This window comes from Meriones unguiculatus, chromosome 2 (genome assembly GCF_030254825.1).
Source record: "Meriones unguiculatus strain TT.TT164.6M chromosome 2, Bangor_MerUng_6.1, whole genome shotgun sequence".
Taxonomy (NCBI): domain Eukaryota; kingdom Metazoa; phylum Chordata; class Mammalia; order Rodentia; family Muridae; genus Meriones; species Meriones unguiculatus.
Window position 1 is genome coordinate 73,627,208 of NC_083350.1, and position 22,079 is coordinate 73,649,286.

The following is a 22,079-nucleotide window of genomic DNA, read 5'->3' on the forward strand; positions in this document are numbered from 1 at the left end:
AGTGGTATGCTGTCATCCGGAGGGAAGGGACAGGGCGAGCTCAGCTCCTGGCCTTACAGGAGTCTTACTCCAGGAAAGCCAAGAGTAGTCAGACACTATGGGTAGATGGAGGATGGTGGGAAGGACATGTGATCAGGCTTGAAGGTCATCAGACACCAAGTAATCAGATATGCATACACTGCCAGGGATTTGAGCAACACTGGCTTAGCAACTATGTTAACAGGCTTGGTTTTTTATCCTGCTAACAAAACACCTTAGTCTAGCCGCTTAAGAAATTGTTTTGTTTAACTCATGTCTTGGAAGAATCAAGGGCCTAGTGCTTCCTCAGCTTGGGTCTGGTGAAGGTCCTCTTGCTATAGCATGTCACAGCAGGGACATGCGCAGGATCAGGCGATCACCTTGTCAGCAGGAAGCCAGGGAGAACTGTGCCAGGCTAGGCTCGGGCTTTGAGAAATCATCCCAGAGAACCCATTTTAGGAGCCAGCTTTCCCCTCCCTCAGGCACCGCCTCTTAAAAGACCATACTACACTGTACACCTAAAGAAACTAATCAAGAGGGAGGACTCTGGCTAAAATGCTCAATCCCTATCCAGAAAGGCAAAGAGAATGGACATCAGAAGAAGGAGAAAAGAGGGAACAAGTCAGGAGCCTGACTCAGAGGACCTCTGAAAGGCTCTGCCCTGCAGACTATCAATGTAGATGCTGAGACTTATGGGCAACCTTTGGGCAGAGTGTAGGGAACCTTATGAAAGAAGTGGGAAACAGTAAGATCTGGAGAGGACAGGAACTCCACAAGGAGAGCAACAGAACCAAAAAATCTGAGCACAGGGGTCTTTCCTGAGACTGATACTCCAACCAAGGACCATGCATGGAGATAACCTAAGACCCCTGCACAGATGTAGCCCATGGCAGTTCAGGGTCCAAGTGGGTTCCATAGTAATAGGAACAGGGACTGTCTCTGATATGAACTGATACTGATTGGCCTGCTCTTTAATCACCTCCCCCTGAGGGGGGAACAGCATTACAGGCCACAGAAGAAGACAATGCAGCCACTCCTGATGAGACTTAATTGACTAGGATCAGAAGGAAGGAAAAGAAGACCTCCCCTATCAGTGGACTTGGGGAGGGGCATGCATGCAGAGGGGGGAGGAAGAGAGGGATTGGGACGGGAGGAGGGAGGGAACCATAGGGGGGATACAAAGTGAATAAAGTGTAATTAATAAAGAATTTTAAAAAAAGACCATACTACCTCATTCCCACTACCTCTGGAAGCAAGCCCCAGCCGAGACACACAGGGGCTGAGCCACAGCTAAGCAGAGCAGCTGGCTCCCTGCTAAAACCAAGGATGAATGGAAGTGGATGAATCCAGACCTATAAAATCAGGGCCTTTGGATTCAGAAGAACCTGACTAGACTTGGGTCAACTGAAGAATCCCTTCCCCCAACCCCCGTCATAGCTTACAAAATGGCTCACTCTGGTGCGGTCTATCAAATTTTGGCTGTCTCTGACTTGTTGATGTCTGCATTGGACAGGTAAGGTATCTACCTCAGCATTCGTCAGCTTCCTTGATCACACATTTGACTGAGAGTCCCAGAAATGGTTATTTTATAATGTGGCTGATTCTATTTTGATTTTTCCAGCTCTATTTTTGTTATTGTGTATTTGCTTTTAGATTTTCATGGAATGGATTGACATGGGAATACATTTCATAGCTTACCAAACTGCAAAGTTGGAAAGTTATATTTGTGCATCTTTCTTTCTTTAATGTGGCAAGAAGTTTTCTATAAAGAACCACGGCTCTGTGTGGTCAGCCAGCAGCCTCAGCAGGACCCAAGGATCACGTCAGAAACACAGACCTCTACACTCAGAATCCACATTTGACTGTTAAGATCCCCAGCGGACATGCTTGCACACTGAAAGGTCCGCAAAGCCCTGCTCTCCCATGTCCTTGATTCTTTCAGGTCAAAAGTATGTGATAAAGATTCGCCACCAGCCACATCAATACTGAAACGATGCTCAGAATCCAAATGAGAACATGCAAACCAGACAATTCCTCATGAGCTCTTTGGAGATGCAGCACAGTGAGACAGAAAGGCGTGAGCACGGATGTTTGCGTTGACACTGTGACCCTGCAGCTCCAGAGAATCCCAGCTTTGAGCTAGCCGTGCCACTGGGGCTGGTTCTTTATCTGAGAAAGAAGAGGGCTGAACACATAGCTCAGTGAGTGGGGTAAAGCGCTTGCTGTGCCAGCACGAGGACCTGAGTTTTACCCCCAATATCCACAATATAGGTTTAAAAAAAAACAAACAAGCTGGACATACTGGTGTTAAGAGTGAAATCCCAATGCTGGAGAGATGGAGCCAGTTGGATACCTGACTCACTGATCATCCAGCCTAAAACTAGTCATCCAGTTCAAAGCCATGTGTCAAAGGAAGGAGGGGAAAAATACACCCAAGGTTGTCTTCTAGACTACACACATGTATGTGCACACATACTCACTTGCACACAATCATGCACACACGCTCATGCACACATACACTAAAGGAGATGACAGCAGCACTGACATCAGTCTTCAAGTTCAGAAATAAGTGAGGGCTTGTGTGGAATCACATTGTAAGATCTAAAATGTCTGCGTGTGTATAATGGGACTGTGGCAGGAATAAGTGGCCGGAGTGTGAAATCATTCATCCTTTGGATGGAAAGGAGAACTCCATCCTGACAGTCGGTAAGAAAGAGAAAAAATGAATCCGGGGATGCTTTGATGGGACTGTTAATATTTTCACTAGTGGAAGGCGAGGGACCAGCTCACACAATTGCCAGCCCTTGAAGACGATAAGAGAGGTGTCAGATGCAGAGAATTGGATAGCAGCTGCTGAGAACTGATGATTTGCTGAAGCAAGATTATGACCATCCGTGTGGATATCTGATAATTCAGGTAAATGTAGGGAAGCCAGGCGGCATTCTAGGCAGTAATTAAGATGCTGATCTTCCGCAGCTGGTGGGTGGACAGAGCAGACAATGACACTGTTAACTGGGGAAGTATCAGCATGTCAAAGCAAATTAAACACTCATCCTAGAATGTTTCTAATACAGAGATCAAATAGGGACAGCGCAAGACACTGAGGCCTGGGGTATCTGAGGGACAAACTTGGCCATTTTACTCTCAAATTTTCCTGAGCCTTCTGGGTCCACGGAAGAGGCCCACTCCCTTGTATTAGAAGGTGTAACTCCTCCTGACTTTCTTGATGGTCATTCAGAGACCTCAGATAAAGCAGGGTCAGCAAGAATGTGTCAGAGGTCCCCAGGGCCACCCTCAAGTTTGATGTTTGGCTAGGCAGGTCCACAGGACCCAGCATATGGTCCTACTCATGGCTATGATTTATTACAGCTCAAGAATACATAACAAAATCAGCAAAGGGAACAGAACATGGAGGGAGTCCCAAGGAACCCAGGCACAAGGCTTCTCAAGTCCTCAGTGGGCCCTGGGCTCCAAAGGAAGACAGAGAGAGGTTGTGTGGGCTTTACGGCCTTGGTTCATGCCATATAATACCACTTCTAACCTTCCTGTTCAAAGCAAGTTATACAATGATCCCAGGCTCAACACGAGAAGAGTAGACTCTGCGTACTAACAGACGTAAATGACAAAGAAGAATGGGAGGCATTCGGCACGTTTTTCAACTCACCACATCACTTCTTCCAGTCATCAGCGTGTTTCCCCTGAGTTCCACGCCATGTGTTTATCACTCTGTTCTGTCCTCCTGGAGCTCTGCTTTGTCACTAGCCCTTTTTTTGGGGAGTGGGGTAATATCTTGATCAACAGAAGATGCTGGAGTGACACTGCATATCCACAGCCCCAGCTCAAGGCTTCTCTGATTGCTTCCATTGGTTTATTTATTTATTTATTTATTTTGATGGAATGGATACCAGCAGATCTGCATGCAGGAGGTCTGGTCCTCCAAACCTTCCCAGCTCTCCTGGACCAGGTCTAGCCTCCCTGCATCCCCCAGAAATTGTCTGCACCACCCAGTGGGCTACCTCCTGAAGAGAAGCTCCATCTGTGCCTTCTAGTCGGTTTCTACATTACCAGCACTCTGTGTGTTCCCATAGCAACTGCATCTTCTCCAAGGTGATCTGGACCTCAGCCGCAGAGGAAGACGGTAGGCATCTCAGGTCCTGAGCTCTCAATCCTCTCTATATTAAGCTTCATTTGGGACTATCCATGGACACCATCTCCCTTTGTTTCTGCATTCATTAGACACCTCTTGTTTATGCTTAAATGCATTTTACTACTTCACACTTCTCTGGAATAAAATAACTTTCTCTGTTCAGCTTATTGCTATAGCTCTGGCTCTCCACTGGACTCTGATGCCATGCCCTAAAGGACAGGCTTTGCCCTGTGGCCTCTTGTAGAAAAAAAAATTAACATGGCAAATCTTAGTGTGATGAATCACCCGAGAGTTGCTATCACAGTGAGAGTACACAGAATGTGCAGCAAGAGAGTACCTAGCTAATAAGTGGGTGATGTGTTCGTGAGAATGGAGATTGAGATCTGGGGACACAGAAGCGGACAAAGGGGCAGTCATAGTAAGTGGGGCAGAAATGCCAGAGAGCCCTGTAAGATACTGAAGGGGGACAACTCTTAGAATCTTAGAAGATGTAATGGTCCCCGTGATTAGACCAACTGACGTGTGGATGAAAGGCTCAGGGAAGCCTAGCAGTGACATCCTGAGCAAGTGAGGAGACCCTTTACCAGTCAGTAGTGACCTCTTGGTCAAGATGCTTTCCCACAGGAAGGGGGTCTCACTGACACTGCTGAGAAACTCATTGGTGACCATCCTTTGTGGGCCAAGGTTGGGGCCAGGAAAACAGAACTAAGTGTTCCTGGAACAGTAAGATCTCAAAATAGCAACAGCGTGGGGACAGCACCGTGTCATCGAAGGCAAGGTCAGAATGGTAGCCAAAAGCTATCAGAGTGCTTTAGACATGGCCTCAGAGGAAGAGTGGCAGACAAAGCTCGTGGGGTTGGTACGTTACCCACTCACTGAAAGGGGAAATGGATGATCAAGACTGCAAGTCACTATTCTAATGTAACATTATGACTGACAGACAGGCTAACTAGTAGCCTAAGGTGACATCATGACTCACTGACAGAAGCCAGTGCTGAGCTCCACAACAGTTCAAGGAGAAGCCAGGTCGCCAAGGTAACAGAAGCTGCAATACCACAGCCAGTGCCTCTGACAGCGTTTTCTTCTTGTTTCCCCAAAGTGACCATAGCAATTTACTTATCCAGACAACTTGCCGGTGAAGAAATAGAAACACCAAAACCTTCCAAGGATTAATGGGCCCAAAGTGCCATGGTGTCCCTTCATTAAGATAAGGTAGCCTGGGGACTGGGCACAGTACTTATCGAGATTATTAAAACTCTATAGGGCCCAAGAATACCTCCAGTGGTTATTTCTTAATATTCACATTTTACGAGGATGTTAACCCCCATGTTGGAATTGACCTTGATACCCAGATGCCCAAAGCACTGTCATGCCCTCTTTATAATAGTGAATACTGAGACTAATGATGACCTCGTTCCAATTCTCTAAAGCTTCACGTCCTTGCACCGAAGTATAAGCAGTATGGATACACTTGATGATCCCAGAACTCTTATATCGGTCTCTTTATTTGTACAGTAAGAGCTGTTGTGGTGAGGAAAGCCTATGGAAGCCTCGTGGCCCACAATAGTACATATTAAATAATGTCACAGCCCAAGGACAAGGTCAACATCCAGTCCCATCAGCAAAGTTTTAATGAATGTGGTAATGGGAGCGGCCATACCATGCTATTTAATTTTACCTCCCTACCCCTTACTCAAATGATGATAACAATGGATGGCTGACTCTTCTGCTCCTGATGATGAACGTTTCACCAACTGCCCTTCAGGGCTCAGGGGAGGACTGCATTTAAGCATTCGTCAATTTACTTGGTGATTTCTTTCCTTCCTATAAGTTCAACACCACCTCTCAATACCCCTGAAAACAGAATGATGAGTCTCACTGTGGGCCTACTTCTACACACCAATGTCATAACCCTGACTAAAGAGAATTTGCCATCGCCGCTGCTGTTCTAGTCATGGTGTTGGTTAGAAAGAACGACTGTACTATGTCAGCTCCACAATTCAGAGGCCTCAGAGTAAATCAAAAGGCAAGAGCAAGCAAACACCAGCCTTTACCTCTCTACTTCCTGACTGTGATGCATTATGACCAGTCCCTCACATTCCTGCACATTCCTCCTGTGTGTCAAAATAAATCTTTTTTTATGAAGTCGCTTTGTCAGGTGTTTGATCACAGCAATGAGAGAAGTAACTAATACAAAAACAAACAAATTATTGCGTCTTATACTGCAAGCCTTCTAAAAAGCATTAGTGTGTCAGCGTGGTTAGAGCTGCTACACAGACCAGAAGACACAGTAGATTGCCTGTTACAGGAAAAAGAAACACAGAAAAACTATACCACGTGCTCACTTGGACCTGCTTCAGGCAAGGTTACTATCCCACAAGCCCAGAGACAGCCCAAAGCTAATGAACGGGCAACAGAAAAAAGCCATAGTCCTTTCAACAATTCAGAAAAATTTCAAAGAACATTCCACTGTAAGAATTCCCCCACAGGACACCAATCCATACATAAATACTTCAACCCAAAATTTGTTTTGCCTACAAGAAGTGTAGGGATAAAGATGGAGCAGAAACAGAGGAAATGACAAACCAATGTGGGTCTTTGAACATGGGAGTAAGGGCTGTCTCGGACTCTGTTGCCTGCCTCTGGGTTCCTTTCCCCTAGCTGTGCTGTCTGGTCTGGCCTCAGACAGAGAGGATGTGCTTAGTCCTCCTGCAGCCTGAGGTGCCAGGGGGTTTGACAGCCCTTGGGGGCCTCCCCTTCTCTGAGAAGGAAAGGAGGAATGGGATTGGGAGGGACATGAAGGTGGGATTGGGAGAGAAGGAGGGAGGGAGCTGGGATCAAGCTGTAAAGTGACTAGATAGATAGATAGATAGATAGATAGATAGATAGATAGATAGATAGATAGATAGAAAATAATCCCCCCACAGAGTGCCAAGGGAGGTTCAGTGCCAGCTGAAACCTCCCTTGGTAATGCAGTCTGCTGGACCTTCTCTCTGCATTCACATCCCCACCTTGGAGCTGTCTCCAGTCAGGAACTGCTCCATCTCTGAGCTTGTTTCCAAGGGGCCCGATCTGTCTGTACCCAGTCGAATTCTGAATCTCACTCTATCTGCCTTTTTAACTTCATTGCTTCTGAGTGTTGCTGTTACTCTTAATGCTTCCTAGTAAGATGTCCTTCGAAGGGGAAAAAATGGCAAAAGTAGAATCAAGTAGCACCTCACAGGTGAAGGGATTCCTACATCCACTGCTTATGATGAGCCGCTATCTGCTGACATGTGATGTGTTTAGATTTTGTAACAAGGTCCAGGATGTCAAGTACGGTGCTGTGTCATTTGGTGCTAGCAGCAAAACCATAAAAGGTATTCCGGGGTCATAGTAATCAGAAAATTACCAGGATCAATTAATCAATTGCCTACCTAAAGCCATGGGACACTAGCTGCACTGACACCTCTTGATGACCTCATCTTCAAGCATGAGGACATCTCTGCTGTCAATCATCTCTGGGTTACTAAGTTTCTCCTGGTAGGAACACTCCTCAGATCTTTCACCACTCAGGGAGACTGGGGCTGTAGCTCAGTTGGTAGAGAACCTCCCTTACATAGCAAAAATGAAGCCCAAGACTCCATCCTCAGAACTGCATTAAAACCAGGTGTGGGAGGGGTGCAGGGGGATCCAAAAGCCACAATTACCCTTAACTTCATAGTGACTTACAAGAGATCTCATCTCAAAAATAAGAGATGGCTCAGCAGTTAAGAGAACTGGCTGTTTTTCCAGGGGACCCCGATTCGATTTCCAGCACCTACATGGAAGGCTCACAACTGTAACTCAGTGTAGAATCCAATGCCCTCTTCCTCATCAGACACTGCACACACATGGTGCAAACATTACACGCAGGCAAAACACCACGCACATTGCATGAAATGAAAGGATGATGCTATGAAGCATAAGTTTGCAGAAACAACCTATCATGGATAGAAAAAGAATTATAGACTTGAAAGCAACTGGACCTGTGGGTAATGTGGTGGCTGGAGTGTGAAAAACTAAAATATAAATAACTGCGATGCCTGAAAGAAATGAAGTAGCACAGTCAATAAAATGTGTGGTGGGAGAAAATATTTCTGAAATAAAGGAAGATTTGCGTGTAGAGCTCATCAGGCTCACCTTATACTAGCAAAATCCTCATCGCCACCACCATCATCAACATCATCATCATCATGATCATCACCAACAATACCACCACCAGCAGCAGTAGCAGCATCCACTGCAAATGAGACTCTAGCAAATTTTACACTTGAAATATAAAAAAAAATGTGAAATAAGAATTCATACAGACGTAATAATTTTTCAGCATAATAAAGAAGCTCGGTAATTTTGAGGGTTCTCAGGAGACACGTGAAACAGTCAAAGGTGGTGCTGCCGGGTCTACAGAATGCAAGGGAAGAGATTCCCATAGGCACATGAGTGAGTGCGCATGTGTGGGAGCAGAAACGAGAGGATGTCACAGAACGACCGGGAAATATGGATGCCTCCTGGAAACAAACGGAAAGTCTGTCTGCCAATTGAGAGAAACTGAAGTAATTCTGACGCCAGCTCAATGCATCCTATTACTTAAGAAGCTGCAACTGTGAAGATTCAAAAGAGGCGCAAATCAGTTCTTGATGCCGTGCGCCTAGTGCGGGACGGAAGTCTCAGAGTGTCCTCGGAACAGAAGGGTTAGATAGGTGGAAAGATCGCACACGGGGCAGCCTCCTTATCCTAACCGAAGCCCGACGGTGCCTGCATCTGAAGGATGTAGAAATACATTTTTATCTGGGAAAAGAAGCAACACTCTAAAGCATACAGGGGAACAAAAAAGCTGAAATGCTTAACAATAAAACATGTTTACTCAGTCCGCATTCTTTGTTGAGTTAGTGAGTTTCTAGTTTTACAGAAAGTTGAAAGAATAATGCTGAGAATGCTTGTATACCCTACCCGGAATCCTGTGTCATGGTAACGTACTATAGCAATGGATAGAACCCAGGTTCGTGCTGTCTTTCCCCAGTTTCTAGTTCTTTTGCCTGGAAATAATTCCTGGGTCCATTTAGATTCCATGGCCTTGCAGGTTTCTTCCTTGGTAAAGAGCTGTCAGTGTTAACTTATAATTAGACCAGGAATCAATACCCATTATGTTGTTCCTAGTGGCATCTCTCCTATGACTACAGTAAGGTGGATCTATTTTCATTGCAAGAAATTTCATTCTCTTTTGTGATAAAGTGCATCTTTAGGAATATACTCTACAAATTTTGTCAAATTCTCTTCCTCGGCCTCCAAGTCATGAGATAGATTTTACTTCCATGCTATTTCATGTCTGTATTGGCTATTACTGTAAAATGGCTACGTAGTACATTTACATCGCCTCCCTTCTAGTTAAACAAGAAAACTTTTATTTCTATATCTTAATCAATTATATCAATGTAGACTTCAACATGCCTACTTTATGTCTGGATAATGTTAAAATTGTTCTTTAATTTGATGTTCATACCACCTGAGAGGCAGCCAGTGGGAGCCACTGAGAACTGGCTCTGTGCCCTTATCTCTCCTTGAGTAATTCCTGACACAGAAGACTCCTCTCATTTCCCTGCTGTCTGTCCCAAGCCTTGGAGTCAGAGCACAAATGCAAGCCCTACTAAAAGAATCAGGGGCCCTGGGGGAATCCGACAGCCAGATGTCAAGTGAACACACAGCTACTGGGCTTTCATTATCCCCAAACCCTGAAGAGGGGCAGAGCTACAGAATGGTCATATATATATATATATATATATATATATATATATATATATATACTGTTAGGAAAACCCACACCAATCTGCCATTACGGGGGATTTTGTTTTGTTTTTTGTTTCTAAGTGTTTCTAATAAAATACAAAACGTCCATTTAAATTAGAATTCATATAAATGGGGGAGCTGCAAGACGTAAAGTTGCTTGCTGCCAAACCTAAGTTTGAGCCCTAGAACCTGCTCTAGAAGAAAACTAAATCCTACAAGTTGTCCTCTGACTTCCCCATGTGTGTACATACAAAATAAATATCAAATAAAATGTTTTAAATTTCCAGATAACCAACAAATATTTTCATATGAATGTGGTCTAAATGCTGGCTTGTACTTTTGTTTGTCAACCTCAGTTCTAGCTGTCTCCCACCTTTCCCACAGATTGGTAACTTACTCTGGACCGGAGAGTTGGCTCAGCGGGTAAATAAAGCATTTGCAAAACAAATATAAGAACCTAGGTTCAGATCTCCAGAACCCATGTAAAGGTGCCATGACACTCTCTATCTATAGCCCCAAAATTCCTGTAGAAAAAAAAAAAAAAGGGAGGTGGAGACAGGCAAATCCAGAAGTCCGTGGGCCACCTAGTCCAGTGTAGACTGCAGCAAACAAAATACCCTGCTTCTGTAGGTTTTATGTCCTTAAGCCTAAACTGGGCCCATAGGGGCTCACAGAGACTTAACCACCAACCAGGGAGCACGCATGGCACAGACCTAGATCCCGTGCACGTATGTCACAGATGTGCTGCTGGGTCTTCATGTGGGACTCCTAATTGTCTCTGACTCTGTTGCCTGCCTTTGGATCACTTTCCCCTAACAGTGATGCCTCTTCTAGCCTCAAAAGAAGAATGCGTGCTTAGTCCTGCCACAACTTGACATGCCAAGGCTGGTTGACAGCTAGCTGGGTGAGGCCTCCCTTTTTCTGAGGAGAAAGGGAGAAGGGGTGGATAGCGGGGGAGGGGAGGGGAGGAGGGAGGGGAAGCTGTGATCAAGATGGAAAATAAATTAATTAATAATAAAAAATATACCCTGCCTCAAATAAGGAGAAGGCAACCCAGCATTTCCCTCTGACCTCCACACTCCGCACACAAATACATACACACAATCGAATCCTACACACACACACACACACACACACACACACACACACACACACACGATTAAAAGGCCAGAGGGAGGTAGAGAGATTCTAAGTGATCAAGAACACTTGCTGCAGAGGACCTGAGCTCAGTTCCGGCACTCACATCAGGGAGTTCACAACTGCCTGTAACTCCAACTCCAGAGAATTCAGTGTCTCCTTCTGGCCTCCACAGGAACCTGCACTCAAGTATACATACATGCACATTCACATACACATAAAACATACATGTATACATACATACAAACATACATGCATACATACATACATCTATACACACGTGCACACATAAATAAATACAATTAAAAGAAATCTCTAATAAATAAAAAAAGATAAATGGCTCCCAGTATTCTTTTTTGTTTGTATTTGGTTTTTTTTTTCTTTTTTTATTATTAGTCATATTTTATTAACTCTGTATCCCAGCTATATCTCCCTCCCTCATTCCCTCCCAAACCCTCCCTCCCTCATCTCCTTCCTGCCCCTTTCCAAGTCCACTGATTGGGGAGGACCTTCTCCCCTTTCATCTGACCCTGTTTTATCAGGTATCTTCAGGACTGGCTGTAAAGTCCTCCTCTGTGGCCTAGAAGGACTGCTCCTCCCTTAGGGGGGTTGGGAGGTCAAAGAGCCTGCCATTGAGTTCCTGTCAGAAATAGTCCCTGTTCCCCTTACTATGGGAAACCAATTGGTTACTGAACTATCACAGGCTTCATCCCAGCAGAGGTTCTAGGTTATATCCATACATGGTCCTTGGTGGAGTGTCAGTCTCAGAAAAGACCCCCATGCCCAGATATATTTGGTCCTTGTGGAGCTCCTATCTTTTCCATGTCATACAAACTCCCCCTTCTTTCATATGATTCCCTGCACTCTGCCGAAGGTTTGGTTATGAGTCTTAGTATCTGCTTTGATACACTGCTAGCTATACCACTCTGAGGCATATACCCAAAATTTGCTCAAGTATGCAACAAGGACATTTGCTCAACCATGTTTGCAGTAGCTTTATTTGTAATAGCCAGAACCTGGAAACAACCTAGATGTTCCTCAGCGGAGGAATGGATACAGAAATTGTGGTATTTTTACACAATGGAAAACTACTCAGCAATCAAAAATGAGCAAATGGTGGGATCTAGAAAAGATCAATCTGAGTGAGGTATCCCAGAAGGAGAAAGACACACATGGTATATACTCACTCATATAGTCCTATAAGATATGATAAACATAATGAAATCTACACACCTAAAGAAGATAAACAAGAAAGAGGACCCAGGGTAAGATGATCAATCCTCACTTAGAAGACAAATGGTAGGTGCATTGGACATAGGAGAAAACAAGTAACAGGACAGGAGCCTACTGCAGAGGGGCCGTGAAAGACTCTACCTAGCAGTGTATCAAAGCTCCCAATATTCTTACCATAATTCTTCATCCTTCAGGATATAGCTCCTCCCTCCACCCCACACAGCCTTGCTGCCACCTCATACCCAGAACCCAATCTTCCTTGACTTGCTTACTTCATTATAGCCTCCTGATGGTTTTTGATGATGAGTAATGGAGAGAAAGACAGGAAGATCATTATTTTTAAGGCCTGTATGGGAAAAGGGGAGGAAATGTGGTAACCATAGTAACAGATAACTCCCCATCTCCATGCTTGCTATGGTAAACATTTATCGCTTGAACATAGGTGTCCAGGTGAACTGCAGCTTTGCAGGTCTCAGCTACCCTCTGCTTGGCTTCCTGCATATTCTCGTTCCACATTTCCTTTCACAAACAGGCAGCAGTCACTGGGGCTTCCTATTCCAAGAAGCAGTAGCTCAAGAGACAAGCCTAAGCCTCTGTCCAAAGCAAGCCACCCTTGTTTGCATTTACACTGCACTGGTCAAATCATCCAAGCAGAGTTCAAAGTCAAGAGGTAGGAAAGAGAAGCATCCCTCCTGCTCTGAAGGTCGAGTAGGGAGGGGATGAGGAGCTAGGAGCAAGGGGTGTGACTGGCCACCAAGCAACCTGATAAGAACAAGCACAGCCAGGCTACAGCAGTACCTGACCTCTTCCTGGAGAGCAAACACCTGGCAAGACACAAGTTAAGGGAGAAAGGGTTCATCTTGGCTCGTGTTTAGTTCATCATGAGTAGAAATCAGGGCAGCTGGGCTGGAAGGCGGGCAGCTGAAGAGGAAGGCAAGGAAGCTGGGGAGGAAAACAGGGCAGCTGTGGAGAAGTCAGAGATGCTGGGGAAGAAGGCAGGGCAGCTGGCATGGCTTGAGACTGAAGCAGCAACCATGAAGAGCTGCTTGTTCACCTCTGAGCAAACCAGGAAAGTGAATGAAGAATGCTGGTACCCGACTAGCTTTCTCCTTTTCACCTTTTTGTTCAGCCCATGAGGTGGTGTCACCCACATTAAGGGGCCTCCCCCCTTTCTTTAAACATCTCCGAGGAAACCCATGCGTACTGTTGAGTTTAATGGATGACTCAGAATCCAGCAAAGTTGACATGGATTAACTGTCACACAGACATAAAGGATAGAGCAATAAACACAAAGAAAAGAGAAAGCCAGACCGGTCTATATATGACATACACATCTGAAACAAAACACAGCTGCTAAAGAGGAAAAAAACAACAAAGGTCGCCGTTATCATCTGAAAAATTTGAACCTCAAACTCTATGTAGAATTCTGCTAAACTGGACAATTATTTTATCAAAAAGGCCTCCTTCCCTGACAAGCCAGCTTCCAAACTAGCTTTCTGAAAGGCACTGAACTGTGGGTCTTCTGCACAGCAAGCAGGCAGTCTACTACTGAGCCCCAGACCTAAAGCCCCTATTTTAAAAGGTCAAACACTCATTTAATACAAATATAACAGAAAGAATTCGGAGGGCTGCACTATTTTGAGACTTTTATCTCCTTGTCAACTTTGGAAAAAATAAGTCCCAAACAAAAATTAAAGTGCATTGCATGACAGAGGAGAGACAGTCAAGGCCAGCTGTGAGGATGGTGCTCTGCCCAGCCCACAACTCACCGAAGACTGTAGCAGGGACCAGCTGTGGAAAGAGTGACAGATAATGTCATAACAAGAAGCAAGAAGTGAAACCACTCCTAAGGGACCACAGCATTCTACATTTTACCATTAAAGAAAGAAAAAAAACATCAAAACTGTAATTGTATTTTAGAAAATAACAATAACAGGGAAACATTATATGCATATATATATATATGCATATATGCTAACACTGGTATTTCTAATCAAAGGGGAAAAGATGTTGGAATAATTAGCTTGCCTTCGGGGGGGGGGGAGTAAATTTGTATCCTTACTACATAATTCCTTATGCCAGATGAATTCCAGATGGGTTTAAAATTAAAATATAAACAAAGAAATCCATATTTAGCCATAGATTTTTTTAAATATAGTTTAGGGTGGCCAATGTCTTTCTTATGTTAAGACAAAGGCAGAAACTAAAAGTTAATATTGGTATATTAGACTCCATTAAAATTTAAAGTTCTGGAGAGAAAATCATGGCTAAAAGAAATTAAATTGGGAGACAGATATTGCTAAAGTTTTACAACAGAATATTTAGTAGCTTTAATATGCTAAAGCTAGCATATAACTTCATTTGAAGAATTGAAACCCACCCAAATACATGGAGCATTTCAGAAACAAAAGCCATAGATGGTCAGAAAGTAAAAGATTTCTGGCCTTGCTAGTAACATGCACAAAAGCATATTATAGACCTATAGAAAAGAACCAAGGAAGACAGACACCAAAGTGCGAATAGAGGTAATTTGAAAATGAATGAGGTTTCAAAGCGTTCTTTCTTTTCTCCTATTTGGTCTTAATTTTGCTTAACTGCATATATTCATGTTATATTTACATGGTTAAATCATCTAGCATATGAAAATGTTCAAATAAAACTGATAAATCTACTTTGGTTTTTCATCAACATATTTAATGGCTTAAAGACTGCTCAGTGGGTAAGTCACTTGCCATGCAAGCATAAAGAAGTGGGTTCAAATCCCCAGAGCCCACATAAAGTCAGATGACATAGCATGTGCCAACAATCCCATAACGCCTGTAAAAGAGTGAGGAAAGACAAGGGAAGCTGTGGGCTCAAGGGCCAGAGGGTCTATGCACACCAACAGACAGCAGAGACCCTGCCTCAAACAAGGCGGGAGCAAACTTTTAAAAGGCCAAAATAAAAAATAAGAATAAATCAACAAAAAGAAAATGTTTAAATTGATGTGTAATTACATGGGAGAATACCCCAAAAACAGAAAATGTTTCCTTTGTATTAGTAAAGAAAACTACAAAATTATGATTTAGTATTTATTCCATACCAAAGATGTACAAATGTTGGTTATTCTCTCCAGTGATGGACCTGTGAGTTGATACACACTCTTTTTTTCTTTTATTATTATTATTATTATTATTATTATTATTATTATTATCGTTTATTACAATTTAATCAATTTGCATCCAGGCTGTGGACCCCTCCCTCATCTCCTTCCAAGCCTACCCTCCCTCCCTCTTCTCCCCTTATGCCCCTCCCCTAGTCCTCTAATTGGGGAAGGCATCCTCCCCTTCCATCTGATCCTAGCCTATCAAGTCTCATCAGGACTGTTTGCATTGTCTTCTTCTGTGGCCTGGTAAGGCTGCTCCTCCCAGGGGGAGGTGATCAGAGAGCCTACCACAGAGTTCATGCCAGAGAGAGTCTCTGTTCCCCTTACTAAGGAACCCCACTTGGAGACTGAGTCTATGGGCTACATCTGAGCCTGGGTTTCGGGTCCTCTCCATGCATTCATTGTCTTTGGTTGGGGTATCATTTTCTTTAGGGTTCCCCTGGGCTCAGTTTTTATGGCTCTGTTGCTCTCCTTTTGGAGTTCCTGTCCCCTCCAGGTCTTCCATTTCCCCTTCTTTCTTAAGAGTCTCTGCACTCTGCCCAAAGTTTGGCTATGAGTCTCAGTATCTCCTTCGATGCCTTGATCAGTAGAATCTTTCAGAGATGTCTGTGGTAGGCTCCTGTCCTGTTCCCTGTCCTTTCCTGTCTAAGTGGATCAAAGACCTCAACATAAAACCAGACACACTAAACCTGTTAGAAGAAAAAGTAGGGAAGAGCCTTGAACTCATTTGTACAGGAGACAACTTCCTGAACAGAACACCAACAGCACAGGCTCTAAGATCAACAATCAATAAATGGGACCTCATGAAACTGAAAAGCTTCTGTAAAGCAAAGGACACTGTCCTCAGAACAAAAGGACAATCTGCAGACTGGGAAAGATTCTTCACCAACCCTATATCTGACAGAGGGCTAATATCCAGAATATATAAAACGACCCTGAGATATCACCTTATACCTATCAGAATGGCTAAGATCAAAAACTCAAGTGACAACACATGCTGGAGAGGATGTGGAGAAAGGGGAACTCTCCTCCACTGCTAGTGGAAATATAAACTTGTACAACCACTTCGGAAATCAATCTGGCTCTTTCTCAGACAATTAGGAATAGTGCTACCTCAAGACCCAGCTATACCACTCCTAGGCATATATCCAAAATATGCTCAAATATACAGCAAGTACATTTGATCAATCATGTTCGTAGCAGCTCTATTAGTAATAGTCAGAAGCTGGAAACAACCTAGATGTCCCTCATTTGAGGATGGATACAGAAATTGTGGTACATTTACACAATGAAATACTACTCACCTATTACAAACAAGGAAATCATGAAATTTGCAGGGAAATCATGAGAACTAGAAAAGGTCATCTTGAGTGAGGTATCCCAGAAGAAGAAAGAGACACAGGGTATATACTCACTCATAAGTGGAAATTAGACATGTAATATAGGATAAACATACTAAAATCTACAGTCCTAAAGAAGCTAAACAACAAGGGAGACCTTAGGGAAGACAAATACTCTAAAGCATTCTCTAATTAGCTACCAAAACCAGTTAGGAAAACTGTTAGGCTGGGCCCCGAGGCGCTGACCTATAATCCCAGCTATTCAAGAGCCTCAAGCAGGAGAATCAGCCTGATGTAAAGTGAGTTCAAGGTTAGCCTGGGCAACTTAGACTCTGTCTCATAATTAAAAAGTGAAAAGAGAGCTGAGGCTGTAGCTCAGTAGTAGAGTATTTGCCTGGCATGTGTGAGTTTTTTAAACAGAAATTTTTACTGTTATGCTCGTGTCAGAGACTGCGTTTTCCAGAAACAAAAAGGCATTTGCTCAGCTGAGTACCGCAAATGCCATGTTATCCAATTATTATATGCTGAACCTGAAATAGGGGGGAGAGTTCTCATGGCCATGGCCTGGGATGAGCTATTGCATGGTGAGGTAAACATATATTTGAATTTTCTGGAACAGCAGATTTCAAATGTTCTTATCACTAAAGTCTGCAACATAATGGCTGTGTTATCTAGTGTGAAACAATCATGCTACAGTACTTACCAAAATATCACATTGTGCTCCATAAATATGTACCTATATGTTTCGGATTTAAAATAAATGCAAAATTTAAATTAAGAGCACAGACATGTATCCAGTACCTAAGCCTTCAGCAGCAATTCAAGTTCAGCTGAGATCCTGGCCACCTGTTCAACACAGGCATGAAGAGATAAGATGAGTGAAATGGAAGCCCCGCCTTCATGAGCTCCACAGTCCAGAAGAAAAGCCCAGAGAGCACAGGATGTGACCTGTTCAATAACGGACAGAGCCTGAGGGAACGCCTGAGGGAAAAAGGCGTGAAGGAGGTGACCAACCATCTGGTTACCTCGGACAGAGAAGTTTTCTGGGACATGAAACCAGGAAAATCCTGACCAAATCAGAAAAAAATAAAAAAAGGTCTCCCTAGCCTCCAGTGAGGATCTGTAGATGTGATCCTGAATACGGCTCTAAAGATGCTCAGGGACTGGGGATGTAGTTCAGCTGACAGGATGCCTGCCTAGCAAATGCTCACAGTCCCGAGTTCCATCCCTGGTACCACCTAAACTACACTTGGCGCCAGATACCTCTAATCCCAGAAGGTGGGAGATAAAGGCGGGAAGATTAGAAGTTCAAGGTCACAGGCATAGAAACTCTCTCCCCGTGGTGGGTTTGAGGCCAGATTGGCTTACACGAGTCCCTGTCTAAAATGAATAAAACCCACACATATTTGTAGGAGACGGGCCACCCTTTCCGCCAGGTCTTTGGTGAGGTGATGAAGGGCAATGTTGGCAATCAGACCTGGGTTTCCATGAGGCCGTTCTCTGCTTTTGGAGTTATTCAAGCCTTTAGAAAGTTGCAATAAGGGGGAATTGCATCCTGTCGATGTGTGGTCCTTATATTCCTTTCCCCGGAGATAGAGTGAGTCAGGACTTACCTGTGGCCCATTGGTCGCACGGAGGGCACCAGCTATGAAGCACCGGTGCAGCCCCGATGGAAAGAAGCATTGTCCATACAGAAGCTGGTTATCCCACAAGAATGAAGTGCGTACCCAACGGGTCCTGGAGGACTTTGAAGGCTGCTTGAGGAGCTCCAAACCATTCTGTAGTCCAGTTTTCAGTATCCCAATCTCAAGCAGGAGAATGGAAACAAAGCAGAGACCTCCACAATAGGATGATGGAACAGAGAGGTGGGGCAATCCAAGGATGAGTAGAGCCAGAGGGTCGAGCCAGCAGATCCACATGGGGTCCAACAGCAGCATCTGAATGAGTACCAGGCCGCAAGAAGAGGGCGTCTCCGAGACTCCAGTAGAGTTCATGGCACCTCCTTGTTTACTAAATGCCTAGTGTCTGGCCTCCCTGATGACTTGAAAAGAGGCTGCCAGTCTCCAACACGCATGCTTACCTCCAGAACATTCAAGTGAACTGAGCTCCGTTTGTGAAGGACAAACAAGGTGCAGAATTTAAAGACCTCCTCACTCAGTCTTTCTCACCCCAGCAGGCCTACCTTACTGAACACTTAGACAAGCTACCTGGACTTTGTAAGATGGTGGAGCTGGCCCTTCCACACCTTCCTGTGAGACCCCTCCCCTGTGAGCAGACAGGACAGAAGACCCGTCAATACAGAGCGACAGAGCTCCAGGGAAGAAAAAGCTTATCTGGGAATTACGATTCAAAAACGGCTATAGCATACCTCCCTTTGTCAGCCAAGCACGGACTTGCTTACACGATGCTGCTGTAGGACAGTCTTTCCTGGGGAGACACCATCCACACGTATCTACTCACCCCACAGAGGTAGTCCATAGCAGACCAAAGTACAGATACGATTGGGGCCCAACTTGGTGTTCCAATGAACTTTATTGGGGATACTTACGGGAGCAGAAATGACTCAAAGACAGCTGCATCATCAAAAATCCACCACACTGTGAGTGACAACTCACAGATCTAGGTACCTGGAACATACCGCCCAGCTTGCAGACAGCTGGACGGGTTAGAGGGTACCCTTTCCAGGTACATCTATTGACCTAAGACCCTTCCATGTGGCTAGGCTACTTTCTGCTTCTTCCAGGCCTTTGATCTGCTCTGAGTCTTCTCTGTAGCTTGACTTATCTGAGAGGGAATCTCCAATGTATTTATTATTTGCTCTTTGGAGAGAGGGGCCTAGAAAATCTAATCCATTTCAGGGACTTCCTGAAGCTATCTTCAGTTGTTGATTTTCTATCTTAAGGAGCTTCCCTGAGGGAATGTTTTAATCGGGGCAGAAACTGCTAATATCACTATTGCTGAAGAGAATGGGAGTCAAGAGCAGCTTGCACTGAAGAACAATGGTGTCTTTACCAGATACAGCTCCCATCAGCTTCTTAAATACCCATCCTCACCAAACTCCTCCCATACTACACCCATCACCTCTAAAAGGCATTCAAATATGGAGACCTGAAAGACGGGTCTGTGGATACTAGTTCCTGGAGACACACACACATAGCAAAAGATTTCTGTGGCCACATAAGGTAGGGCAGTAACAAAATATTGAAGCCAATCTTATTTAGACCCCCAAACAGCCCATCTGGGCCCAAGATCAGAACAGCAACAAGACCTTGTGAACCGTCACTAAAAGCCTAAATATTTATCTACAAGGACATGAGGCCCAATTTGCAAGGTTCCAGAGATGGAAGGGTAGAGAGAAGGAGGGACACAAGGAAAAGATGAGAGGCAGAAACCAGCAGAGGTGAGACGCTCTGACCATCTTGAGTCAAAGGGCAGGGGAGGAAAGAATGAATGCCAGTGAAGGTTGAAGTCATGCTGAGGGGTTGCAATGCCTGGAAGAGTCTAGGAGGACCCACAGGCTTCTGGACAGAGAGCAGAAAAGAGGGCAGAGCTGAGAAGTCTCAGCTGGCAGATGGGGGGGGGGTGTCAGCGGAGCATGTGTGAGCAGAGCGAGTCTCTGGGAGGTAACAGGTGTCACCATGCAAAAAAAGTCAGGGAAGGCAACAGACGCTGTGAAGATCCCTTACTGGTCAGAAGTTAAGTTTATTTCTGCAAGTTCCAAGAAGGGGAGAGGACTGGAGGGAGGAAGGGAGGGGAGCATTTAGCCTTGGTGTCACCAACTGGCCTGCAATTTCTGTGCTAGGCAGAGCAAGAAGAAGGCTAAGGCACTATGTCCATCTCAGGATGGCTGCTCTCCCAGGCTGACTGACAGAAGGCAGTAGGAAGGACCTCCCTCCTCATCCTCTCCCAGTGGCAAACCAAACTGAGCCAGCTCTGAGCCCCACACACTCATGAGCACTGAAGAGATTCATTCAGCTTCCAGCGACGGTGAGGTACGCCCAGGTGATATTTCATTCTGAGTTGTATAGGATATTAAAAGACAATAAAATCTCTTTCATTTGGTCGCTACCTCGCAATGTCCTGAAATTTACATTTTATTGTACTGAAAAAAAGAAATTAAAAAAGGACCTGGCCCAGAGATGAGAGTTATCTCTAATTCTGATGGCTCATAAAGCATTCCTCCTTGCAGAACTATAACATGCATTATTATAGTCTCTAAGCAGCTCTCTAGAAAGAGATGCATGTAAATGCTTAATCCAGGATTTCCAAAGCTTATGTGAAAGAAAACAGACTTTTTTTTTTTAATACAACTGCCCTCAGGAAAGCCTTAATTCTAGCTCTATGTTAAGCAGGAATCTTAAGCGCTACAGTAATTCTCTCATCAAGCAAAAGAGAAGAGCCAGGGTCGCACTCGGTTTATCTGAGAGGGTGTGTGAAGGGCCCCACCACTCTTAGGCAAAATTCATAAAAAGAATAAGGCTGGTCTCCCAGCCTGCTGAGAACCAAGGGGGTGAAAACCTCCATTCAGCCCACCATCATTTAAGGTTACAAGGTAAGAAACACCTTACCTAATCTTAACAACAACAAAGGAACAGCAAAAAACATACCCATATCATTTTCGGGAGAGAGGAGGGGAAATGGCACCATAGGCTCGAAGTGGGCTGCTTGCAGGCGTGACTCCAAAACATCCTGAGCAGAGGGAGCAAGGCTGTTTGTTGACTGTTGACCAACAAAATCTAAACATGGGCTACAGCCGGGAACAAGGACACCTGTGTAAATCAGTAACCAAGAAAGTTCCTGGAAGGCTACGTTTAAAGTCCATCCCTCCTGTGGAAGTCTGTAAATAGAAAACAAAACAAAACAAACAAACAGAAACTATGTCCTGAGGTGAAAGAAGACTGTATCAAGGTCAAGAAGCCACCTAGAAGGTCTTACTAATACTCATTTAAAACATCAAGGACCAGGACTGGGAAAATGGCCCAGTGTTTAAAGCCCTTACCCTACAAGCAAGACAGCTGAAGTTCAGAACCCCAGGACTCATGAAAATGTCAGATGTCCCACAGGCCACCTGTAATCCCAAACCTTAACACATGGAGACAAAGGATCATCTGCAAGTCAGCTATTGATACTTGGCAGAAGCTCTGGACTTGATTTGGAGTTTCTGCCTCAAAAAGTAAGGAGGGAGGGAGGGAGGGAGGGAAGGAGGGAGGAAGGGAGGGAGGAAGGGAGGGAGGGAGGGAGGGAGGGAGGGAGG

At 44.5% G+C, this 22,079-nt stretch overlaps 1 long non-coding RNA gene across 1 annotated transcript in view; it reads right to left on the reverse strand.

Annotated features, from left to right (window-relative positions):
• The window catches only part of LOC132652147 (uncharacterized), a 40,420-nt gene extending 18,883 nt beyond the window's left edge, over window positions 1-21,537 (reverse strand). Inside the window, exon 1 of the long non-coding RNA XR_009589630.1 lies at window positions 21,433-21,537. This is a non-coding gene — a long non-coding RNA (uncharacterized LOC132652147). The remainder of the gene's footprint in view (window positions 1-21,432) is intronic.
• Window positions 21,538-22,079: the final 542 nt, after the last annotated feature.